We start from the raw sequence: 22,240 nt of genomic DNA, 5'->3' as shown, positions 1-22,240 counted from the left end.
CAATCGGAACTGGTTTAAACCCAAATCCAATTCAAGAAACAACGGTCATTCTTGTCAAAGCCCAGAGACAGGACGTTCAATAAATTCCAGCGAGGTCGGGGGAGGAAGCGTGGCAAAACAAAAGGTTCCTTCAATTTCCCCAATTTTTTCGGCCATTTTTTTCTTGTGAAATATTCCGCTGCTGAGAAGTAAATACGTTTGCCTATTAACGTTTCTGTTCGTTTTATCCTTATTTTGTTTGTATAAAGTGAATAGGTATCTACTTGTCCAGACTGATTTAATAGTCGGAATAAATTATGAAGTAATAAAGGAGATCATCGGATTTCGGCCCAGAAGTCAAAGTGCCGGCCAAAAAATAATTTTGCTATATTCCGTTAGATATTATCCACCTGAGCATTTATTACTATGGCACCAAAGCTGTAGGGTCAATATCTTCGGTTTTATTCGAATTCAAAAAACTGTATTTTTCATACATTTTTGTTCAAAATGTAAAGTGCCGGCCAAGTAACAATAATGGTATATATCCTTAGAACTTATCCGTCTGAGCATTTATTACTATATTACCAAAGCTGTAGGGTCAATATTTTCGGTTTTATTCGAATTAAAAAAACATGAATTTTCATACATTTTTGGTGAAAATGTGAAGTGCTGGCCAAGAAACAATATTGGTATAATCCGTTATAACTTATCAGTTTGACCTTTCATTATTATGGCACCAAACGTCTATGACCATTATTTTGACTTTTGTTGGACTTTACGTTGTAGTTTCTGTGTGAAAAGTGCCGGTCAGCAAAAAATACATGTCAAAGCTATCGAGAAGATACCTGTAAACATTATTCACTATGACAAAAATGTGTATGACCATTAGTTTGGCTTTTGTTAGATTAAAAAAAACTTGATTTTTGATTCATTTTGTAAAAAAATATAATATAACAGGCACGTTATGTAAAGGATCGTGAAAATGTTTATTACTATGGAATTAAACGTCTATGACCACTATTTTGGACTTGATTCGATTTTTCAAAAATCTGGTGTTTTCATAGATACCTACACTTTGGCGAAAAAGTTTTTATCTGGTGATAATGGAACTATCTTGTTAAAGGCGTAATATAGTCGTCTTTTTGACACATTTTTATAAATTAAAAATAGGTTTGCATTTACGCTTTAGAAGCTACTTTTTTTTAAAGAAAAGTGTGTATACAAGGAAAATACAGTAGGGTGATAGAGGTACTACGTTATCGACCGAGTAGCACCAGGACATTGTGATCGGCATACATGCAAAGAACAACTGCCCGACTCCTGTCTTCCCTAACAGCTACTTCAGACGTCATGCTAAAATACGAGTTTCGTCACTAGATGGCAAGCTTATCTTTGGAGGGTGGTAACCATCTACGGTCATAATCATTCAACCTTTTAGGCCGTAACGTTGAGTGGAATGCAAAAACTACAGCCAACGTCATATCTAAAATCAGATGGTATTAATATAGAAGTTCACATATCAACACACAAAACAAAAAGACAAAGTATTTATCTGACTAACAACTAGTCATTGGGAAAGCTCTGCTTGTTGTCATTGTTAAAATGTATAAAAAAATAAAGATTTTAAAAAGTCCAATAAAAGCCAAAGTCAAAATAATGGTCAAAAATGTTTTGCGCCAGATTATTAAATGTTCAAAGTTGTATCAAGGGTCCTTTGTAATCCGCCGTATCGCAATTTTTGCCCAAAGCACTTATTTTTAAACAAAATAAATAAGAAATCAAGATTTTCAAAATAAAATAAAAGCCAAACTAATGATCGTACACGTTTGGTGCTATAGAAAAAAATGTTAATAGGCATCTACGCGATCTGTCTACATGGTATTTTTGATGGTCGGCACTTTTCACATTTGAACTAAAACGTAAATTCCAATAAAAGTCAAAATAATGGTCATAGATGTTTGGTGTCATATTAAAAAATATTGAGAAGCAACTATTAGACGGATTCGACGCATTCTTTTCGATTGCCGGCATTTCAACATATTAACCAAAACGGAAAGTCCAATAAACGTCAAAATAATGGTCATAGAAGTTTGGCGCCATACTAATAAATGTTCTAACGGTCCTTTGTAATACGCCTGTATTCCCTTTTGCCAAACGGACATAATATTTTTTTTTATAAAATGTATGAAAAATCGTGATTTTTAAAATCCAATTAAAGCCAAACTTATGGTCATACACGTTTGGTGTCATAGTAAAAAATGATCAGAGCAATCTACTCGAAAGGTTCGACACATTTTTTTTCTCTGGCCGGCACTTTCAAATTTGGGCCGGCCAAAGTATGGAGAGCCGATGATCTCCTTTGGGCGTTAAAAACTTGAAAGTTGAAAAATTAGTATTTAAAATCGTAGTCGGTACTTCAATTTCCTGATGAAGTTTTTTGTTCTGAAACATTCAAAACGATGATTTAATTTTACTATAGTGCGTACTTACTTCATTTATTTATCATATCTTAATATTATATAAAGTTCTGCGCAAGTCGCTTCAAGTATTTTTATGAAGCTATCACTCGACACATTACCGACGGATGACCGTATCAGAACGAGATAGGTAGACTTTTTTTATTTTATAATTCTTTTTACTAAAATAAAACAAATATCATCAGACTGATAATATAATTAAGTAGTTGACAGATTTCGGATAAGTATTTTAAAAAATAAAAACGGATGGAATTCCATAGTCTTTGTGCATGTGTCAAAATATATTATTTGTTGCGAAAAAGCTTTATTTAATAGATAAAAACAAAACACAATTTTCTCCATTAATTTCTCGCGCCAAAAAGGTTGTCACGTGACATTTTGCTCAGTGACGTCACATTTAAAAAACTACGCGTCACTTCAAGTGACATGAAACGTGACAGATAGTTTTTGTTTATTTTGTGATATGTGACGTCACACGAAACTCAATCATGGCCGCCCATGTTTCGTGTCTTGTAATACACAGATGAAAAATTGCATTCTTGTCTTGTAGAATTAAAATATTTTAAAATGATCTTCGTAAAAAGCTTTTGGAGAATTTATCGTTAAAGGATGAACTACCGTATCCGACATATTTCAAGTAGCCAATTCAGACTATGAACAAAAATAATACATACATACATACATAAACTCACGCCTATTTCCCACCGGGGTAAGCAGAGACTATAGAATTCCATTTGCTTCGATCCTGACACACTTCTCTTGCTTCCTCCACATTCATCAATCGCTTCATACACGCCCGCCGGTTCAGAGTAGATCGTATTGAAACATTTTTAAGGACATCTCCAATTTGATCATCGTAAGTCCTTCTCGGTCTTCCTCTGCCAGCCCTACCATCAACTTTCGCTTTATATACCGCTTTTGCAATTCTATTATCCTTCATCCGCTCAACGTGTCCAAACCAACCTAACATTCCCTTCTCAATCCTAGTCACTATATCGTCTTTTACACCATATCTCAAAACAAAAATAATGTTTTAAATAAAAGTATTATATTACTTAATAGCCTCCGTGGTCTAGTGGTTAGAGCGTTAGGCTCACGATCTGGAGGTCCGGGTTCGATTCCCGATGGGGACATTGTCAAAATCACTTTGTGAGACTGTCCTTTGTTTGGTAAGGACTTTTCAGGCTTGAATCACCTGATTGTCCGAAAAAGTAAGTTGATTCCGTGCTTCGGAGGGCACGTTAAGCCGTTGGTCCCGGCTATTAGCCGTAAAAACACCTCCACCAACCCGCAGTGGAGCAGCGTGGTGGAGTATGCTCCATACCCTCCGGTTGATTGAGGGGAGGCCTGTGCCCAGCAGTGGGATGTATATAGGCAGTTTATATTATATTATAATATATTGTACATGTACAAACATCTATATTGTTTGTTAGCGACAGATAGAGATTGAATGTTCAAATGTGAAGCACGTTCGTGTTACTTTGTTTCCAATGATACCGCTAATAAACCGGAACACAGGGAGGCATTTGCTAGAGGTAGTTTTTTGTTTTTATTGTTTGTAAAAAGTACACAAACAATAAAAACAAAAATACTATCTCGGTACCAGTATCCTACTAGATTGTGAATAAACGGGGAATTTTGTTATTTTTAACTTATTGAATGTATCATATCACTAATTTAAGAGCCACGCTCTTGTCGGTGTAGCTTTCTCCATTCAGCATTCATTCATTCATTCTGCATTTTTTTCATTGGATGTATGTCAAGATATTTTTTATAAAGAAATCTGACTATTCTATAATAGGACGCACTCTTGTCAAACCAAATGTCTTTTTTTTCCTTTTTGTGGGTTTTCCTAAGAATGGAAAAGTACTACAAATAATCCATAAAAAGGTTATTTTCTAATAGCATTAAAATCCTTTTAAGTTTTTCAATAGAAACATAGCTAAGTAATTAATTTATGTCTCAGAAGAAAAGAGCTCCTCCGCACCAAAAGCTTTAACATAGAAAGTTTTCAGACGCATTAAAAATAATTACACTGGAGATTGTTACTATAACGTAGCGTATAACGTTTCTTTCGTATAATTTTGTCTTTAAAAAGTTGAAAGTAGCGGCAAGGGTTTGAAATTAAAAGTAAATGAGCCACAATAAAAAAAAATCCTTTTATAATTAGAAATTCAAAAATAATTCTGTGTTACTTTTCCACACTTCAACCGCTTAACCGATTAATATGAAATTCAGTATGGCGATAGTTTAAAATCCAGAAAATGACAAAGAATAGTTTTTATCTGTGAAATCATCCCTTGAGGAGATGAAAAGAATAATTAACGTGTCGCGCGCAATAACTGAAATCCACGCGGCCCAGCTGGGCAATTTAGTTTTAACTTTATTAGTTGTTACTTACCCATTCTTGTCCAGAGCGTAACCAGTTGTTACTAGAAATGTTTCTTATGATACAGGCGTCGCGTCGCTTACTGTAAAAATCACAGATATTTTCTCAAAAAAACGTAAACTCAGTAAAAAATGAAAACTTACATTAAAAGTGTAATATTGATTATGTATATTTTTTAATTTTCTGAATAAATACTTTTATTATTATTATTAACCACAACATTCGGGGTTATTGACCCCAAATGGCACTTCCTATCCCGATCACTGCTTATCACAAAGGAACCCATTCCGAATTAGTAGGTACAATGATCCTCCTTATCCGTCAATGATTAACGACAATGCCTGCGACAAAATCGGAGGAGACGTCGGGATCCCCATTATATTATCTCGGAGTCAACAGCTCGCAATAAAAGTAAAATATCTATTTGTCTGTGTATAGACGATACAACTACATATATGTGGGTTGTGAGACGAATGATCGACGTCATTGGCCCTGGTGTCAGGGTTACTAACCGCCAAAGGCATGATATCTTGACATAATTATCCAATGTTACATATTTACTGAAATAGAGGCAAGATCTTACTGTCAGACAATACTGGGTAAGTGCGAGCGAGACACAGCGCTGGCCTACGGCCATTTGGACTAAAGTAAGACCTAGAGGGGGTGAGGTACTTAAATCTAGCGGAGAGTTACTCTATACGCAATATTATTATTTTTATACGACGGTTGAAGTTTGCAATATGCCGTGCGCGACAAGCAGTTCTACATATTATATATTTACTCCTAGTATTCTTACTTATTCTATGACATTACGTACACATATCCTTACATTGTTTATCTACAAATTTAATAATATAATATAATAATATATCCGCAGACGTAAAAACATCTAAACCCTCATTTACAGAGTACATTTCTCTAAAGCAAAGTTATTTAAAGTCCAAATGGAATTAAGTCCGTTTGTCCAGCAGTCGCCTCCTAACTAATATAATGACGAGGCAGCAGCGGCACGTAATGATATAATTCTGCGCCGGAGTCTAATTAGCTCGCTCTACTCTTGGGCAGGCGTTCTTATAAAGACAGCGGGTTAATAACCTGTTTATTATGGTTTTACCTTTGTATAAGAAAGCTAAGCAAGTCCAGTACAAAGGTTATATAAAAATTAGATTGTTTTGCGTCTCGTATAAAGTATGGGTAAGGAAGAAAATTACATATTAATAAATTATTATAGTGTATTCCATTTATCTCTTAGTCCCCCGGGAATACCCATACATACATACAATCACGCTTTTCTCCCGTTGGGGTAGGCTGAGACAACGGAATTCCATTTACTACGACCCTGACACACCACTTTCCCTTCTTCTACTATTACCAAAATCTAGCATGCTCGCCGGGTTAAATTTTTTTTTGTCCTAGAGGTCATAAAGGCTCATTTAAAAAAGCAATATTGCTTTTTGACATTTGTCTGTATTGCGCATACTTACTTTTACAATGCACAAATGTCACATTACAATATTATTATTTTTTTAGGCGAATTGCTTCGAAGCCCTTCTTTAACTTTGTGTTGCCTAAACTAAGTAAGTGGATCCTACCTGTATCCTTGCCTTAAAGTTGTTCCAAATGTTGAGCTAGAAGTTGCCAATGTCGTAATACCCTCAAACAATATCTACATGTAAATATACATACCTATATACCTTCCTCTATACACACCTATACCAGTCCAAATGTGCAAACGGCACCTGACACGTCTTCACCGCTTCAATTTAATAAACCCTCTTATTATCGTGCAATACGACTCAATTTACAATATTAAACCGCTTCACGTGTTGCATATTTTAACAAATTTAATCTGCGCTCCAGAATTCGTAGTTTTAGAAATGGCTTTAGGTAGCTCTAGATATGTGTAGATGGCTGTAGATGGCTATAGATTTTTAATTTTTTAAGTACCTATAACGTGTTTATATAAAATAGAATCTGGGGTAGCCACCTAATAATAAGGGTATAAGGGTAGGCCTTTACCTTTATTATTTTGTTACTATTTTTTTTTTGGAAATAATTATGAATTTTGATACTTATAGTAAGTACATAAAAATGCATAACCTACGAATCGAAAACTGCCTTCCTCTTTGAATGTTTATGATAAAATTCTTGTCACAGAGAACACCTAACATTTTTTTAAGTTTTCCACTTTAAAAATTAATCATAAAAACACGTTATGCAGCGGAGCGCTGTTCCAGCGTTTTGCTGGTTTCTAGCTCATGAATCTTGATCATACTCATTTTTACTCTCCTAATCTAATCTTAGTACTTCCCGGTCAGCGTTTGTAGCCAGCCGTAAATCGCCCCGGATTGATTTATCCTTGCAAACAAACTGCTGAGCTGAGCAGCGTTGCGACAAGAACTTATTGCCAATAAGACAATAGATGCGCTCGCTTGTTTACTGTGGGACACTGGGGATACTGATTGAGGTACACTATGGTTACGAAGTTGATTGATTTAATTGTGCTATTTATTTTTGTTTGAATTTTAAAAATATTCTTAGTAACTTTTTTATTTGAGATGCAGGTTTTAAATGTATTTTAGTAATATATTGTGTAAGTACAAGTTTTTCATATTTTGTATGACTTTTTAAAAAACAATAAAGCACCTTTTCTAAAATACTTATACCACTCCAAATGGGTTTCTACGACATATTTGTTACAAAGTTTCTCATTCATTGGAATTTAGAGCTTTTCTCCAAAAGACATCGAATAACTTAAAGAACGGAGTAATATTTCCGAAATCACAAATCCAGCAAAAGTTCAAGAAAAATCATCTGGCGAGTGAAATCAATAGCAGTTTAACTGGGTGCACGTGATCGCCATATTGGAACGTCTACAAACGTTAAGCAGCATGCGACACGCGTCGCGTCTTACGACGATCATCGTCTCGGGACTACGGGTTTAAACGTTGGATTTCATATTTGTAAGGAATGTATAATCCCACGTCTATTAGAGTTTAAAATTTTCCATCTAAAACAGGGGGTTAAGAGAAGCAATTCATCTAAAAAAGCAACATTGACATTTGACATTTGTTTGCATTACGCACTTTCATATGCCCAAATGTCAAATAGCAATATTGCTTTTTAAGATGAATTGCTTCAACGTAGCCTTTTCAAGCCCTCAGATCTCAACGCACAAAACTTATTTTAATTTAACAATCCTTCAAAATAGGGCCGTCATAGGCCGTCAGTTACATTCGATATGTGCCAGAGAGAGATAGTGCTAGTTTCTGTCACTGTCAAACTAAACCTGCAAAACACTTACCAAACATTTTCAAGTGTTTTAAAGTAATGTAGAGTGACTTCTCTGCCTACATCGAAAGAGAAGGAAAATAAACACCAGCCCGGGAATAAGAAATCATTCTACTGTTTGCCTCCAGTGTTTGCTGCCTTCGACTCGACTCGTGATTGACCCCGTCCCGGGTATTGTTTAAATAACACGCAAAAATAATAGAATAATAAGCCGGAGTGGTTTTTTCTTTGTTTTTATTACAAGTCTTGTTCTTTTACGCCTATTTCCCACCGGGGTAAGCAGAGACTATAGAATTCCATTTGCTTCGATCCTGACACACTTCTCTTGCTTCCTCCACATTCATCAATCGCTTCATACACGCACGCCGGTTCAGAGTAGATCGTATTAAACCTTTTCTAAGGACATCTCCAATTTGGTCATCGTAAGTCCTTCTCGGTCTTCCTCTGCCAGCCCTACCATCAACAATCACCATCTACCATCGGTGGGAAATAGGCGTGAGTTTATATGTATGTCTTGTTCTTTTACAGGCACAACTTTGGGATAATATCGCATATTTACTAACTTACTTATTACTTGTGGCTCTGCCCATCCCATTTGGGATAAGAGGCGTATATAACAAACTCCTTTATTATGTAAACGTAACATTTCATTTTGAAAAGGCCGTCAGGTGGTACTCAATCCTGTTAAAATATTCTCTATAAGTACGTGTGTCCCCGACAGTTACACGAGTTCATTAAATTAATCAACGGCTTTCAATGTAACTTCAGAAAACGCATGTAAATCGCCCTTATAAAGCCGGGGCAAGGCTTCAATTTGACTGTCAACTGGCTATTTGAATACTGTCGTTATTCTAAGAGGGGAATTCAAATCGTCAACGGGGAGAGAGGGGGAGGAAAAGGGAAGAGAAGGGAGGGGTCGAGTGGAAATTTTAAATTTCATAATAATCCGGCGAAGTTTCATACAATCTCCATAATGCCGAGTGTTTCAACGCGACCGTAGGGTATAGGGTTGCCACACTAAAACACATAAAACAAACAAACACGATTAAATGAGTCCCTTTTTTGTTGAATTTGCCGATAAAATTGCAAATTGTTCATAAAATAACGTACATATTTTTAAAGAAAATCCTTGCGTATATTTCGGTGGATACAGCCGTAATTTAATCAAAATAAAAAAGGTGTGTGTCGACACGATATTTGATGGAAGCGAATCTAATGTGAGCTGTATGTTTTATGTCAGAGCAACAAATGGTATAAACGTGGGTTGGTGTCCTCGTCAGGCGTGACACGTGTCTCGGAGCAAAGCCGACTGGTGACAGCCCTGGGCTACATTTAGGAGTGACCCAACGAAGTTACGTTTCTGTTTTCACGACCCGCCTGCCTTTGACAATGAAATGTTTCATTTTTTCCTAAAGCCATAATAAGAAAAAGAGCCTCTCTTAATAGGATTTTAAAGAAATCATTTGTCTTCCCGCTATGGATTATGGTCATGAAAGTTTCAGCCGTCGCAACATGCCTTCAGGGTTGTTAAAATATCTTCTTTAGCGGTTTTTCGAAATATTGGTTTTGACGTAAAATTAAACTACTTACATATTATCATGAAAAGTGTAAGGACGTATCAGGTATTTATTTAACCTTAGCAATTATGATTATTTTCATAATACAGATAAATAGCTTTGCGGCCTCCGTGGTCTAGTGGTTGAGGTAACGCCCGCGATCTAGAGGTCTCGCGTTCGAATCCCGGTGGGCACATAACGCAAAAAGTCCTAGTTTGGTTAGGACATTCAAAGCTGATCATATATGTAGTATATATATATATATGTAGTTTTTGTATTGATATGTTGTTTAGGTATTGATATTTATTTATCTTAGCATTTTTTATAGGTTCTCTATTTTTACGCATAAAAAGTGGTCCAGTGGCCCAAAGGCCACCCCTGCCGCACCCTAACCTACTGTTATGCCTTGAAAAAAATATGACAAAACACTATTATTCTAAAAAAGAATTATGGATACCTATTTATATGCGAATCAAATTTATACCAACAAATATTAGTCCAAAAATAAGTTATACCTAACAAACCAGTATTCTTAGATGTTATTATGGGAAAGTACTATTATGCTTAAAAACGTTATGCGAAAAGGATTATGATAATTAAAATTATGACAAAACCATTTATGCATTTTAAGAGAATCCGTTTTTTATAATGTGTATTATATTATTATTATAATGTAATAATTTATGTACCGATAAGTGTATCTATCTTTGTATTTTATTTTTATATAAGTAGACAAGTATTCCTGTACAATTACTTTTATACGTACAGTATAGCACTAACCCGCTGTATTATATAATATCAAATGCCCAAAGGTTGCCTGGAGGAGATTGCTACTTAGCAATAAGGCCGCCTATTATAGCCAAACAAAGATCAACCGAATAATTGTATAATGAGGGACTTTCCAGGCAACGTTCCCCAATAACAATATAGGTGGCGTTGTACAGATTTAAGTGATAGTTTTTTTTTTTTCATTGCTCGGGTAAGGAAAACATGAAACAGTAGGACTAGGGCCCTGTGCTGGGAGGTTTTCTGGCCACGTCTTTCCCTCAGCGTTACAGATTCCGATGTGGTAGTAGTTTTACAGCTAGTTACATAATATGTAATTTAATTATGTTTGACGTTCAAAAAGCGCTAACTTTGTAAGCCAATTTTGAAAAATAAATATTTTTGAATTTTTTTTTAATTTTTTTTTGGGTACTTACATAACTATTCAAAAATATAATGTAATAGCAAGAGCATGTATAAAAAAATTGTTGCTTCGTATATAAATCAGATACCGTATAGAACTATGTTGCTACCACAGATCATATAATACTAACGTTCTCATCATATTACTTCTCTTTATTTTGATCAGAATAATAACGGGTGGAAGATGTGTTGTGCCTGGGTGTAATAACAAGGTTCATCATTTATACTCGAAAACAAAGATGTTAACGATATTAAGGCAAGAAAATGAAATATGTAAGGTTTATGATGAAAACTGGTTTACTTTTAAATATTTTTCGTTGGGTATTAATTATGACGTTATGTGCGCGAGCGTTATTCGTAGCTGAATGCGGCGAGCGGCTCCCGCGCCGCTCCCTCCCCGCGCCTCAACCCGCGTCCCGCAGTCGTCATAGACAAAAGATAAAAGATGCATAATTGCATATGTCTGTAATCCTATTTATTCGTAGCTGTAATCCATGAGATTAGAATGTTAAACGAAAGCATCTCTGTACAGCGCCATCTATATTGATTATACGGTACGTAGCCTGGAAAGTCTCTCATTGAATTTAGTTTTGCTCGCCTGTCAAATACTTAATTCCATGATCACCGCTTGTTTATTTTAAAATTGGTGTGGCGGTTGATGTTTTCACTAATATTTATCCTAAGTCGGACAGTTTTATATAGGTACTGGGTGTTAGTGACATCGTAACGAATACTCAGGGGGATGATTCAGACCATGATTCTGAGTTAATATCTCGTGGAATTTTCCGTCGCAAAATTCATGATTTTTTTTATTATTTTTTTAATTATTTTCAATTCTATACTTTTGCGATCGAAAATTCCACTTGATATTAACTCAGAATAATGAGCTAAATTAGCTCCCTCAGTATTCGTTACGATGTCACTTACACCCTGTACCAGTACATACAGGTAGCCATACAAGCATGTATGGGTCTTAGTGACACCGTAACGAATACTGAGGGGGATGATTCAGGCCATGATTCTGAGTTGATATCAAGTGGAATTTCCTGTCGGAAAATTCATGATTTTTTTTGTGTTTTTTTTTTTAATTATTTTCGATTCCATACTTTTGCGACGGAAAATTCCACTTGATATGAACTCAGAATCATGGCCTGAATCATCCCTCAAAGTTTTCGTTACCATGTCACTAACACCCTGTATATTCGCAGTATTCTAAAATAACTAACCAAGCTATTTTATACATGACTGACCAAGGGTCTTTGCCAAATTCGTAACGATTACGAAAAGCGACAGTATAATCGAATAAGGATTAACATGTCACCATTTGTCACCCGTGTACATTTTATTCGATTACACTGTGACGTTTGCTTCTTGGCTAAAGCCTCTTGACAAGGGTCAACTGACTAACCAGCTTAATTTAGGTACTTTTCTGTCTATGATCCTATATTTGAGTCTAGATGTGTAGACAGTGACAGGGTGGACTGGTGAGGTGTTTACCTCCAATATTTAATGTACTTTAGCCTCTGCTGGGCCGCGAGGAACGCGGGGAATTAGGATTTTTTTTCCTAGTACCCCTGCCGTACAAGATAGGCAGGTTTTTTTTTTTTTTTTTTGACGTGACTTATTGTAGATTTGCCGCAGATGGCATTAACTACTTGGCCGGACAAATGGGGAGCGCTGAAGGCTCTCACCCGGTACAACGTTTAAGACAACAGGCCTGAGGGTGCCCAGTTGGGCGCGAACCTCGGCTCAGGGCGTCGTCTGAGAGGAAAAATATTTGAAAGAATTAATCGACCCTAGTGGGTCGATAGCGATAAACGCTGAATGAGGGAAATCGTCGACCACGCCGGCGGGGTCGGTATCGGGGTCCTGAAGTGTTTGGTGTCGCGAGCTGATTGGCTGCCTCTATGGCTAGAGTAATCGGGTCGTCGGGATCGTATATTACGTCCTTCGGACGCCGATACTTTTCAGTACCGTCCCTAAGCGGGATGTATTCGGAAGCCGCAACTACCAGGGGATTTGGGTGGTGCGGAGCAGAATCGAAAAAACGTTTGGAAGCTAATTTGAGCCATTGGGCAATGGTTGGCAGACCTAGGTCAATGTGCAGATTTTCATTGCGAAGGAACCACGGAGCTCCCGTGGCTTTCCGCATGAAACGATTTTGTATTACCTGTAGACGGTGGATTTGAGAGGGACTCGCATGAGCGAAAACTACCCCTGCATAGGTCATGATCGGACGGATGCAAGTCGTGTAGATTTTCACCTTATTCCTAAGGGACAATTTACTTCGCTTGTTAAGAAGACAGTGAAGACGGCCCATTACAAACGCGGCGCGATCGCGCACACGTTTGATATGGGCCTTGAAAGTAAGACGTCTATCTAAGACTACGCCGAGATATTTGACTTGCTCCTCCCAAGGGATCGGCTTGCCAAACATCTTAATGATTTTAAGTTGACGGCGTGACCGTGGCGTGTTATAATAGCCCTTTGAAAAGTACACCGCTGCACTTTTCTCCGGGTTTACCTCGATTCTCCATTTGCGAAACCACTTGCCCAAGGCATTGGCCGCGCGTTGGAGGATTCCGGTCATCATAACTCGACCACGGCACGAAGAATAGATGGCTGTATCATCCGCAAATAAAGCTAATTCGGTATTAGGGGATTTGGGAATGTCACTAGTATACAATGAAAATAGTAAAGGGGAGAGGACGGAGCCTTGTGGGACTCCGGCATGTATCGGGTGCGGTGACGAGAGCGTCCCTTCTACGCGGTAGCGAAAGGTTCGATTTGAGAGGAAGTCTCGTATGATGTGCACGAGACGGTCTGGCACTCCCAGTGAATAAAGCTTGTAGATCAAGCCGTTGTGCCAGACTTTGTCGAACGCTTTCGCCACATCGAAGAAGAGCGCTCCCGTAGCGACAGGTTTTTTTAAGTTTAATCTACTGGAGATATGTTCAACAATACGGTGCACTTGTTGAACGCAGGAGTGTTTGGTTCTAAAACCAAACTGCTCTGGTGGAATAAGACTATTGGATTCGGCGTAGTCCCGTAATCTAGCAAATATGAGCCGCTCATAAATCTTCCCCATGGTATTGAGGAGACTTATAGGGCGGTAACTGGAAGGTTCGTTTTTAGGTTTCCCAGGCTTTGGTATACCAATTACAATTGCTTCTTTCCACTGCTGTGGAAAGACGCAGTTGCTCATGGCGACGTTGAATATTGCCGTTAGTAAGCAGATGAGGGGAGCACCGAAGTTTTTAAGGACACGATTCGTGATACCGTCTGAGCCAGGGGCTTTTCGGGTATGAAATCTTTTGATGATACCTAGTACCTCTTCCTCAGTAACCTGTGGAAGAGGAGGATCGGTGGGAGGTACAGAAGCCCTACGCTGAACTTCAGAGTTCACCGTCGAGAGGTGCCTACGATCGATAGGGAGAGTACTGGGCGAACATTGGGCTTCGAGACTGTCGGCAAGGCATTCGGCTTTTTCGTCATCGTCAAAAGCGGGGGGTTGGTTAGGCCTATTGAGAGGAGGAGTAGGAACAACCGTATCCTTTTGAAGAGACCTAGACAGCTGCCAGATGGCCTGGTGGTGGGGCTCAATGCCGCTCAAAAGATTATCCCACCGATTCTGTCGCATGTCATTAATACGTTTTCTTACAGTATGCTGCAAGAGACGCAAATGACGGCGACATTCCTCGGTGCGATTGGAATCATATGCGCGGGTGGCTGCGTTTTTCTCCGTTAGCAGATCACGGATATCGGTAGGCAGTTTCCAGCGATGGTCTTCCATCTCCGGAACCTGTTTTGAACTTTCATTCAAAACCGACCTCACGTGATCCGTGAGGGAGTTAATAGCTGTCGAGGCCTCCTCTAAGGAGGCTATTTCTACTGGGATACTATCTAAGTATACTGAACTAGAAGACTGGAGGCCTTCGGCCACCTTCTCCCAGTCCAGTACTGTCTTAGGGGTTGCTGGATTATCAGGGGCGTCTAAACGGGAGCCTAGTTTTAATATAACAGGTCGGTGGTCGGATTGTAACTCGTGTAGTACTTCTATAGAACATAAACGTAAGTTTATGTTCTTTAGAAGCGCCAAGTCGAGTATTTCTGGTCTGTGGTTCAAGTCAGGGGGATATCTAGTGGGCTGCAATGGTGTTATTATATCATAATAGAGGGGCTCGGCTAGAGTTTCTAATACCCTGCCTCTTGTGTTTGTTGTTAAGCAACTCCAAGAAAGATGTTTAGCGTTAAGATCGCCAGCAATTATGACTGAATTACTGAGATTAAAGAGGGCTTCGAGGTCACTTCTAAGTAACCTCTTAGAGTTATTAGGAGATAGATAAGCCGACACTAGTGTGATTGGCTGATGTCCTGTCATGCCCACTCGACAGATCGAAGCCTCAATGTCAGTGAGGGCAGGCGGGTCTATAGGTATACAGTGAAGTGACTTTCTATAATAAATGAGAGTGCCCCCTTTGGGCGCAAAGATCCTGTCGTTTCGCACTAAATTATAATTCGCCATCTTGGGGTCGCGATTAGAGGGTTTGAGGAAAGATTCCTGCACTAATAAAATATCTACCTGATGATGTTTTACAAACTCGTGAATCTCTGCACGTTGACCTAAGATGCCATCAGCATTGAAAAAACCTATTGTAAGGGAACGCGGTTTGACTCTACTTTTATTCGTACAATCCATTATTAGGCTTTAAATTGGGACAGGGAGTCTAATAAACTGTCAAGTTGACTAAGGGCCGACTTAAAGAGAATACTAAATTCCCTAAACTGGTTGACAGGAAACGCAGAGGCCTGAGGGGCCATCGCAGGAACCGGATGAGGCGCAAGAGTGGCTGCAGGAATACCTAAGTTGCTACTAGGTTGGGCGCGGAGCGGATTAGTGGGTCGGACGATTGCCGGGGGACGAATCCATGCGGATGGACGCTGTGGCGCGAGTTTGGTTTGCGTGAGTGGCAGAGCCGGGAAATCGCGAGTAGAGTGCGAGGAAGGGGCCATATGGGCCTTAGTGGGACCGGGTTGGGAAGCTGCAGCGCGGGCTGCCCTTCGTTGAGCTACCTTATGGTGGGTGCGTGGAGCCTTGGTGCATCCGCGATAGTTCGCAGGATGACCTTGCTGACCACACAGCACACAGCTAGGGGGTTCCACCTCGTTTTTGCCTCTAAGGCAATCCGAGGTAGCGTGATCACCTAGGCACTTTACGCACCTAGGCTTGGCATGACAATGCCTACTAGAATGCCCGTAAAGTTGGCATCTATGACATTGCGTTGGGGGGCCTCCCTTATGGGGAGTTTCAACTTTAAGGCCAGATAGACCGCAACAAGTCTTCAGGTTGAAGATCTTCTTGCCCTCATCCGTCCTTTCTAATATAACGGTGACCATGTCGTACGGGACTTGGCCACGACCGCGGTGCATACGGTGCACCTCGAGAGCCGGAAAACCGTTTTTAATAAGGTCCTCCTTAACAAGAGTGGTTTCCCACTCCTTAGGGATTCCCTTTAGAATAATACGGAGGATACGTTCCTCCGGGAGGGCGTAGGTATGGAATTGTATTCCTCTACCTTTCAGAATCGAAGTGAGCTTTCTATGCTCAGAAGATGACGGGACCTGGATTTTGATCCCATCTTGGGTCGTGCGGGCGCTGGTGATTACGATGTTCTCCTCAAGATAGGCAGGGTCTTTATGTAGGCTACATACATATCTTACTATCCTATTCTATTGTCTATTCTTCCCGCAATAGGGCCCTACACTACACTACACTTTCATTCCGAGTCTCTATTATCATACCAGTTCTTGCATTTATGCCTCTCGCACTTTTATCCATCATCTTTCATTCTGTCATTCCTACGGCCCTATTCTACGATTATAATTAGGAAGGAAGTCGGTACACAGGGTTTCTTTATTTTAACAACTATACACAGCTTTATTAATATTATTATTTTCAAGTGGTACAAAATATTCTAACAGTGACTTAATGCTAACAATTTGCTTTGGGGAATTTGGGGAATTAGGTTAAGAGTGATGAATTGAAAGCCCGACCGCCTACGGCGATCAATTATACATACTTAAATGGTGTACTCACATGCCCGCTGTGTGCGAGGATCTTTTCCGATAAGATTGGCTATATGCCACATGCGAGCACATGAACGTCGGAGTTGAAGCAGGCGCCGTAGCCGAAATCGGCTGGATCACATCATAACATAACGTAAGCTTATGACTATATCTCAATGGCATAGTCAGAGGTGCATCCATTGCAAGATGAACTAAGTACCCACATCTCACGGAGCTTTCTGTTAGACCAACGTGATATGTGGTCAGCCGTATCGCGGTCTATATTATAATGGTCGAATCAACTGCGAAAACTACACTTAAGATAAATGAATAACTCATTGTTGAAGTCCGGTTCCGCCACTTATCATCCCGGTATTTTATTTATGTTCTGATATATTGACAACAGCGGTATAGTTTGCTACATTTTCTCTCAGATTGGATGAGGGAAGGATGTATACAGGATGTCGTACTTTAATTTGCCTCGGGTGGTATTTATTACTTAGCTGGAATGTCTGATATGGTGGAATATTAATATTATTTTATACATTTTTCGGACAAATTGAGAACATCCCCTTTTAAAAGTAAAAAGAGTGCTTGACCGGTTTTTGACATGATTAAGTTAAGAGTAAGAGCGATCCTGAGGGTGTACCCTCACCCCTTGGATCTCAAGTTCTGAGTACGACTTAAGACATTCAAAGACAATTTTCTGAAGATGTCAGTAGTGAAATAATTGGTATTGACAGATTAAGGTAAAAGGGAAATTAGTTGTCACTACAAAGCATTCACACTAATTAGAGAATGATCAACGAAGATTAAAGGTGCGGGCCCACCGGGGTGCAAGAAGATATATTAGACGGTTAGCTTTGTAAAAAAATAATGTGGTTGTGTCTATAATTTATGTCGTACGGCTATTGGTCAAAGCCCTCGATATAATTCGTGCGACGCGCGGCGCGGTTGCTGAGCCGTGAGGACTGAACATATTTTAATAAGTATCTTGTAATATAATTACGTGTATGTAAATATACGGCATGTACAACTGACGTCTGAGTGATCATCAAGCGTCGCGAGATCTACAAACGTCTTTAAACGTGTACAGTCGTCGCGTGCGCCGCTAATGACGCCGCTTGTGCTCAGCCGCGCGAGTATTTACTTGAGGATGAGACTGTGGCACAAGTCAGACGCACTTGCGGGTTTAGGTTACATTAATGCACTCAGTTTTGTGATTGGTTCTCGTCGCATCACCGACGGTTGTCAAATCTTTTTGTGCTTACTTGATTTGAAAAGAAATAATAATGGTACTACGTACAAATCTATAGCCTCAATTTGCCTTGAATACACAAAAAGCAATTTAAGTAAGTATAATATAGATATGGGCTGCAAGCCCAGCGGCCGGCGCCGCAGGGCGTGAGGCGCGGGCGCGGCGCCTCGGGGGAGCGCGGCGCGGCGCGGGGGACGCGGGCTCGCTGCTGCTGGTGGCGGCGGGTAACCCGCGGGGGAGGGACGCGGGCCGCGGGGGCTACTCCACGCGTATGTCTATCATCTTCAATTTTAGTCATTTTAGAAACATTTCTTGGACCAAACTTAAAATATAAAGTTTTTTTTAATAATTATTATACATGGTGTTAGTGACTTCGTAATGAAAACTTTGACGGATTATTCAGAGCATGATTATGAGTTGATATCAAGTGCAATTATCCGTCGCAAGAGTATGGAACTGAAAATAATTAAAAAAAACTTGATATTAACTCTGGATTATAGTTTAAATCATCCCCCTCAGTGTTCGTTACGATATCACTAACACCCATACATACTTGTATGGCATCGTAACGAATAACGAAAGGGACGATTAAGCTTATTATTCTGACATATTATTGTAGAATTTGCCATCGCTAAAGTATAGAATTAAAAAAAGTTTAAAATCACAAAAAAATATAGATTTCGCGACGGAAAATTCCACTTGATATTAACTCAGAATCATGAGCGCTCAGTATTCGTTACGATGTCACTAACACCCTGTATATTTTATGTCAAGAGCGGGTTGTCCTCTGCCAGCTTGGACCTCTTCACTTGAGTCAGAACGAAACGTTTTCATTTCTGAGTGTATTATTTCTTGAACAAGTTTGTCCTTTTCATAAAATATATTCAATGTCTCCCAAAATTCTGTAAGAATACAATCGACGGTAAAAAGCAATCCTGCTGTAACCCACAAAATGCAAAATGTTCACCAGAGCCCAAAAACTTTTGAAAAATTTGAAAAAAAATCATATCTCCTAAACTATTACGCCTATAAATGTGATTTTTAGAACCAAAATGTATTTTTTGATTATCTATCAGTTCAAATACCTAAAACTTACTAGAAGTTAATTTAAGCCTATGTTTGTGTGGGTTACAGCAATCACACTTTTTTTTCTGTTACACAAAGTTGCTGTAAATGAAGCAGGTAAATGTATGGGCCACTCAAAATCAAGTACTTTATTTATACGCAAAATTGCTGTAATTCACTTATAATAACTGTTCCTATATAGCAATTTTGATGTAAATGTCATAAGTCTGTGTTAGCTGGTGCACTTAATTGTCTTAACTAACAGAAGTTGTGAAATGATAATAAAATTAAAATGATGTAAGTATGGAATTACATTTATATGAAGTCATTTTAAAATGTTAAAGAACATAAACCCACTAATAAATAGCTAAATTATGAAATTAAAAATTAACATCTTGCATACACCTAAGCAACTATAGTGTACTCCGACCGCTTAAAGCACGGGAAATACTACCTGTAGCGTGCTATACTATTTAACAGGTAAATTGTATCAAAAACATTATACACTACTCCTACTTAGGTATCTATTAAAGAAAATACTTCTGTAGATTTGCCGCAAATGGCATTATTTACTTGGCTAGACAAATGGGGGGCGCTGAGGGCTCGTACCCGGTACAAAATATAAGACAACAGGCCTGAGGGTACCCAGTTAGGCAGATTAGATTAGATGCTGTACTTAAAGCTTTGAAGGTACTCGGAAGCCAACCTTTTTCTGCGGCTACCCAATCTGCGACCTGAGGCGTGAAGTAGGAGGTGTATTTTAAAGTACCCTCTTGCGCGGTGACAAACGATACCACCGTTACCGCTCCTAAGCCAGCGAGTCTCACCGGGAAGGGAGTGGTAGCTAGGGCTCTGTCGAACGGCCCGCTAGGCTTCGTACCGGTATAGTCCTGCCACGCCTAGGCCGTTAAGGTCGAAGCAGGCTCCCCCAATGGCAAGCGTGACAAAGGAACGAACGCGCACATTTGTTCGCTCGCGCATCCCTATGTTGCTAGCCGCTGTCTCGAGCCGCAACTCGCCGCACACCAAATACGACGCATACTTCGCTGGCGGAGACCTTCGGCCATCCCCCTTTCCACTGCCCCTACCCCAACTCTCTAGAGCAAAACATGTCGGGAATAAGAGGATAACAACACCGCCAGAACGGTAGTCAACGCACCAAAACCTATACCGATCTCCGGTTTCTCCATGCCCTCTTTGGACATGGAGACAACACCACCGCGCGGCGGTTTACACTACCCCTGGCTCACCCCCACATGCGCCTCCATGTCCATCCCTGCGCATGACGCCCACGCCTGCGCCCGCTCTCGCTCCGGTGAGTTTGCAACCACTGATCCGCCCACGCATGAAGGTTCCGCCCACAGTGGTGGATCATCTGCCCAATTGGACGCACCACTTCCGACAGGTGTGGGATAAGTTAGGCCATATTCCCAACGCGCGTCCATACGGCAAAAGAGTACGCTTCCTGGCGAAAACCGATGAGGAGTTCAGGCTTTACCAGCGTTAGGTCACCAACCTGGAGAAAGACACTGGACTCTTTTGATTCACGTACACTCCCCTGATGGAACATTCGCTGAAACTGGCGACCCGCGAATTACCGGTGGATACTGACATCGCAAAACTCGAGGAGGAGCTGAAGAACCGAGGCTACGAACAGGAGTATATCCGCCCCATCCAGGCCCGCACAGGCAAGCCTGGTTGCATCTTCTTCGTGGAGATCCGGCAAACACTGGGGTTCCAAAAGATCTACGAAACCTCCGAACTCCTATGCATGCCCGGTATAAAAGTCAAAGCATAAAGAAGACCCAAGCGCCACAGTGCCACCACTGCCAATAATTCCGGCACAGCAGCCACAACTGTCATCGTCCCATAGCCTGCGTGCGATGCGGTAAGAGCCATGCGGCGAAAGACTGCATGCCTCCCCGTGAGGAACCGGCTATCTGTTGTAACTGCAGCGGACTTCACCCGGCTAACAGCACATCCTGCCCGGTAAAGGTGCGCGAGCTAGCAACATGAATGGAGGGCACTACGCCATCAACGAGTGCAAGAGCCTCGAAACCCACAGCAGCAGCTACCGTCGCGAAGCATCCCAGCGAACTGACAGCCCAGAATTCGCACATGGCAGCGGCAACCGTCCAGATGGGCATAAACCGCACAGGTCGAAGCACTCACGTAAGAAGGCAAAATCTGCCCTGTCTGCCGCTGTGGATTCCGAACCACCACGACCAACACCAACCGCAACAACAACAGCAGTCGCCGTCCCTCCATAGGAGAAGAAGGCCAAGCGGAGACATTACTTCCTACAATGAATAAGCTGGAGATGCTGGAGCAGACTATCCAGCTACTCTACGATATCCTGGACGCCATCCGAAGCAAGATAGACCCGGTGCCCATTATAGTGAGAGGCTTGACCTCACTACTAATCCAGTTCAGTGGCGGTATTGACCATCTCCATTGAACTGCCAACGACTGGAACGAGGCTGTCCACATCTACTACTCTTCGCTGAATAGTTAGTATTGTGGTCACCTTCGAGGGTGAGTGAAGTTTCCAAGTGGTAGTTAACAGTCGTCGCCCCAAACCTTCTTCAGACCGAGCAATATGACGGAGCAGCCGGACGGCTCCAACACCGGACTCGACCATCGCCACAAGCTGACGTGAGCTCACCGGGCCTCCCCCAACGGGTAAACACCCGGTGGGCTAGACCTCGCTAGTGGCAGAAATAAGGATTAGACCAACTCCAAATGGACAATCCCGTGACCCACTCGTATAAGTAATAATAAATAATTAAAAAAATGACTCCATATTGGTAGCGAAACATAGTTACAGCAAATATGTCACTCCTTTCCGACTGTCGCGGAGTAACTGAGCGACGCGGTAACCCGCGGTCATATACGCGCGAGCGCGTATTATAATGGCGGTAAATGCGCATGACCAGTAAATATCGATGTTTTTAAATTGGCGTAAGTTGTC

The 22,240-nt window shown here is 40.5% G+C and overlaps 1 protein-coding gene across 1 annotated transcript in view; it reads left to right on the top strand.

Moving 5' to 3' along the window:
* Positions 1-22,240, top strand: part of LOC126375869 (Down syndrome cell adhesion molecule-like protein Dscam2) — a 168,959-nt gene that overhangs the window by 19,996 nt on the left and 126,723 nt on the right. The gene's annotated exons all lie outside the window — the stretch shown is intronic.

This window comes from Pectinophora gossypiella, chromosome 2 (assembly GCF_024362695.1).
Source record: "Pectinophora gossypiella chromosome 2, ilPecGoss1.1, whole genome shotgun sequence".
In the NCBI taxonomy this organism is placed as follows: Eukaryota; Metazoa; Arthropoda; class Insecta; order Lepidoptera; family Gelechiidae; genus Pectinophora; species Pectinophora gossypiella.
Note: the sequence above shows the minus strand (reverse complement) of the source record. Positions and strands in the feature narration are given on the sequence as shown.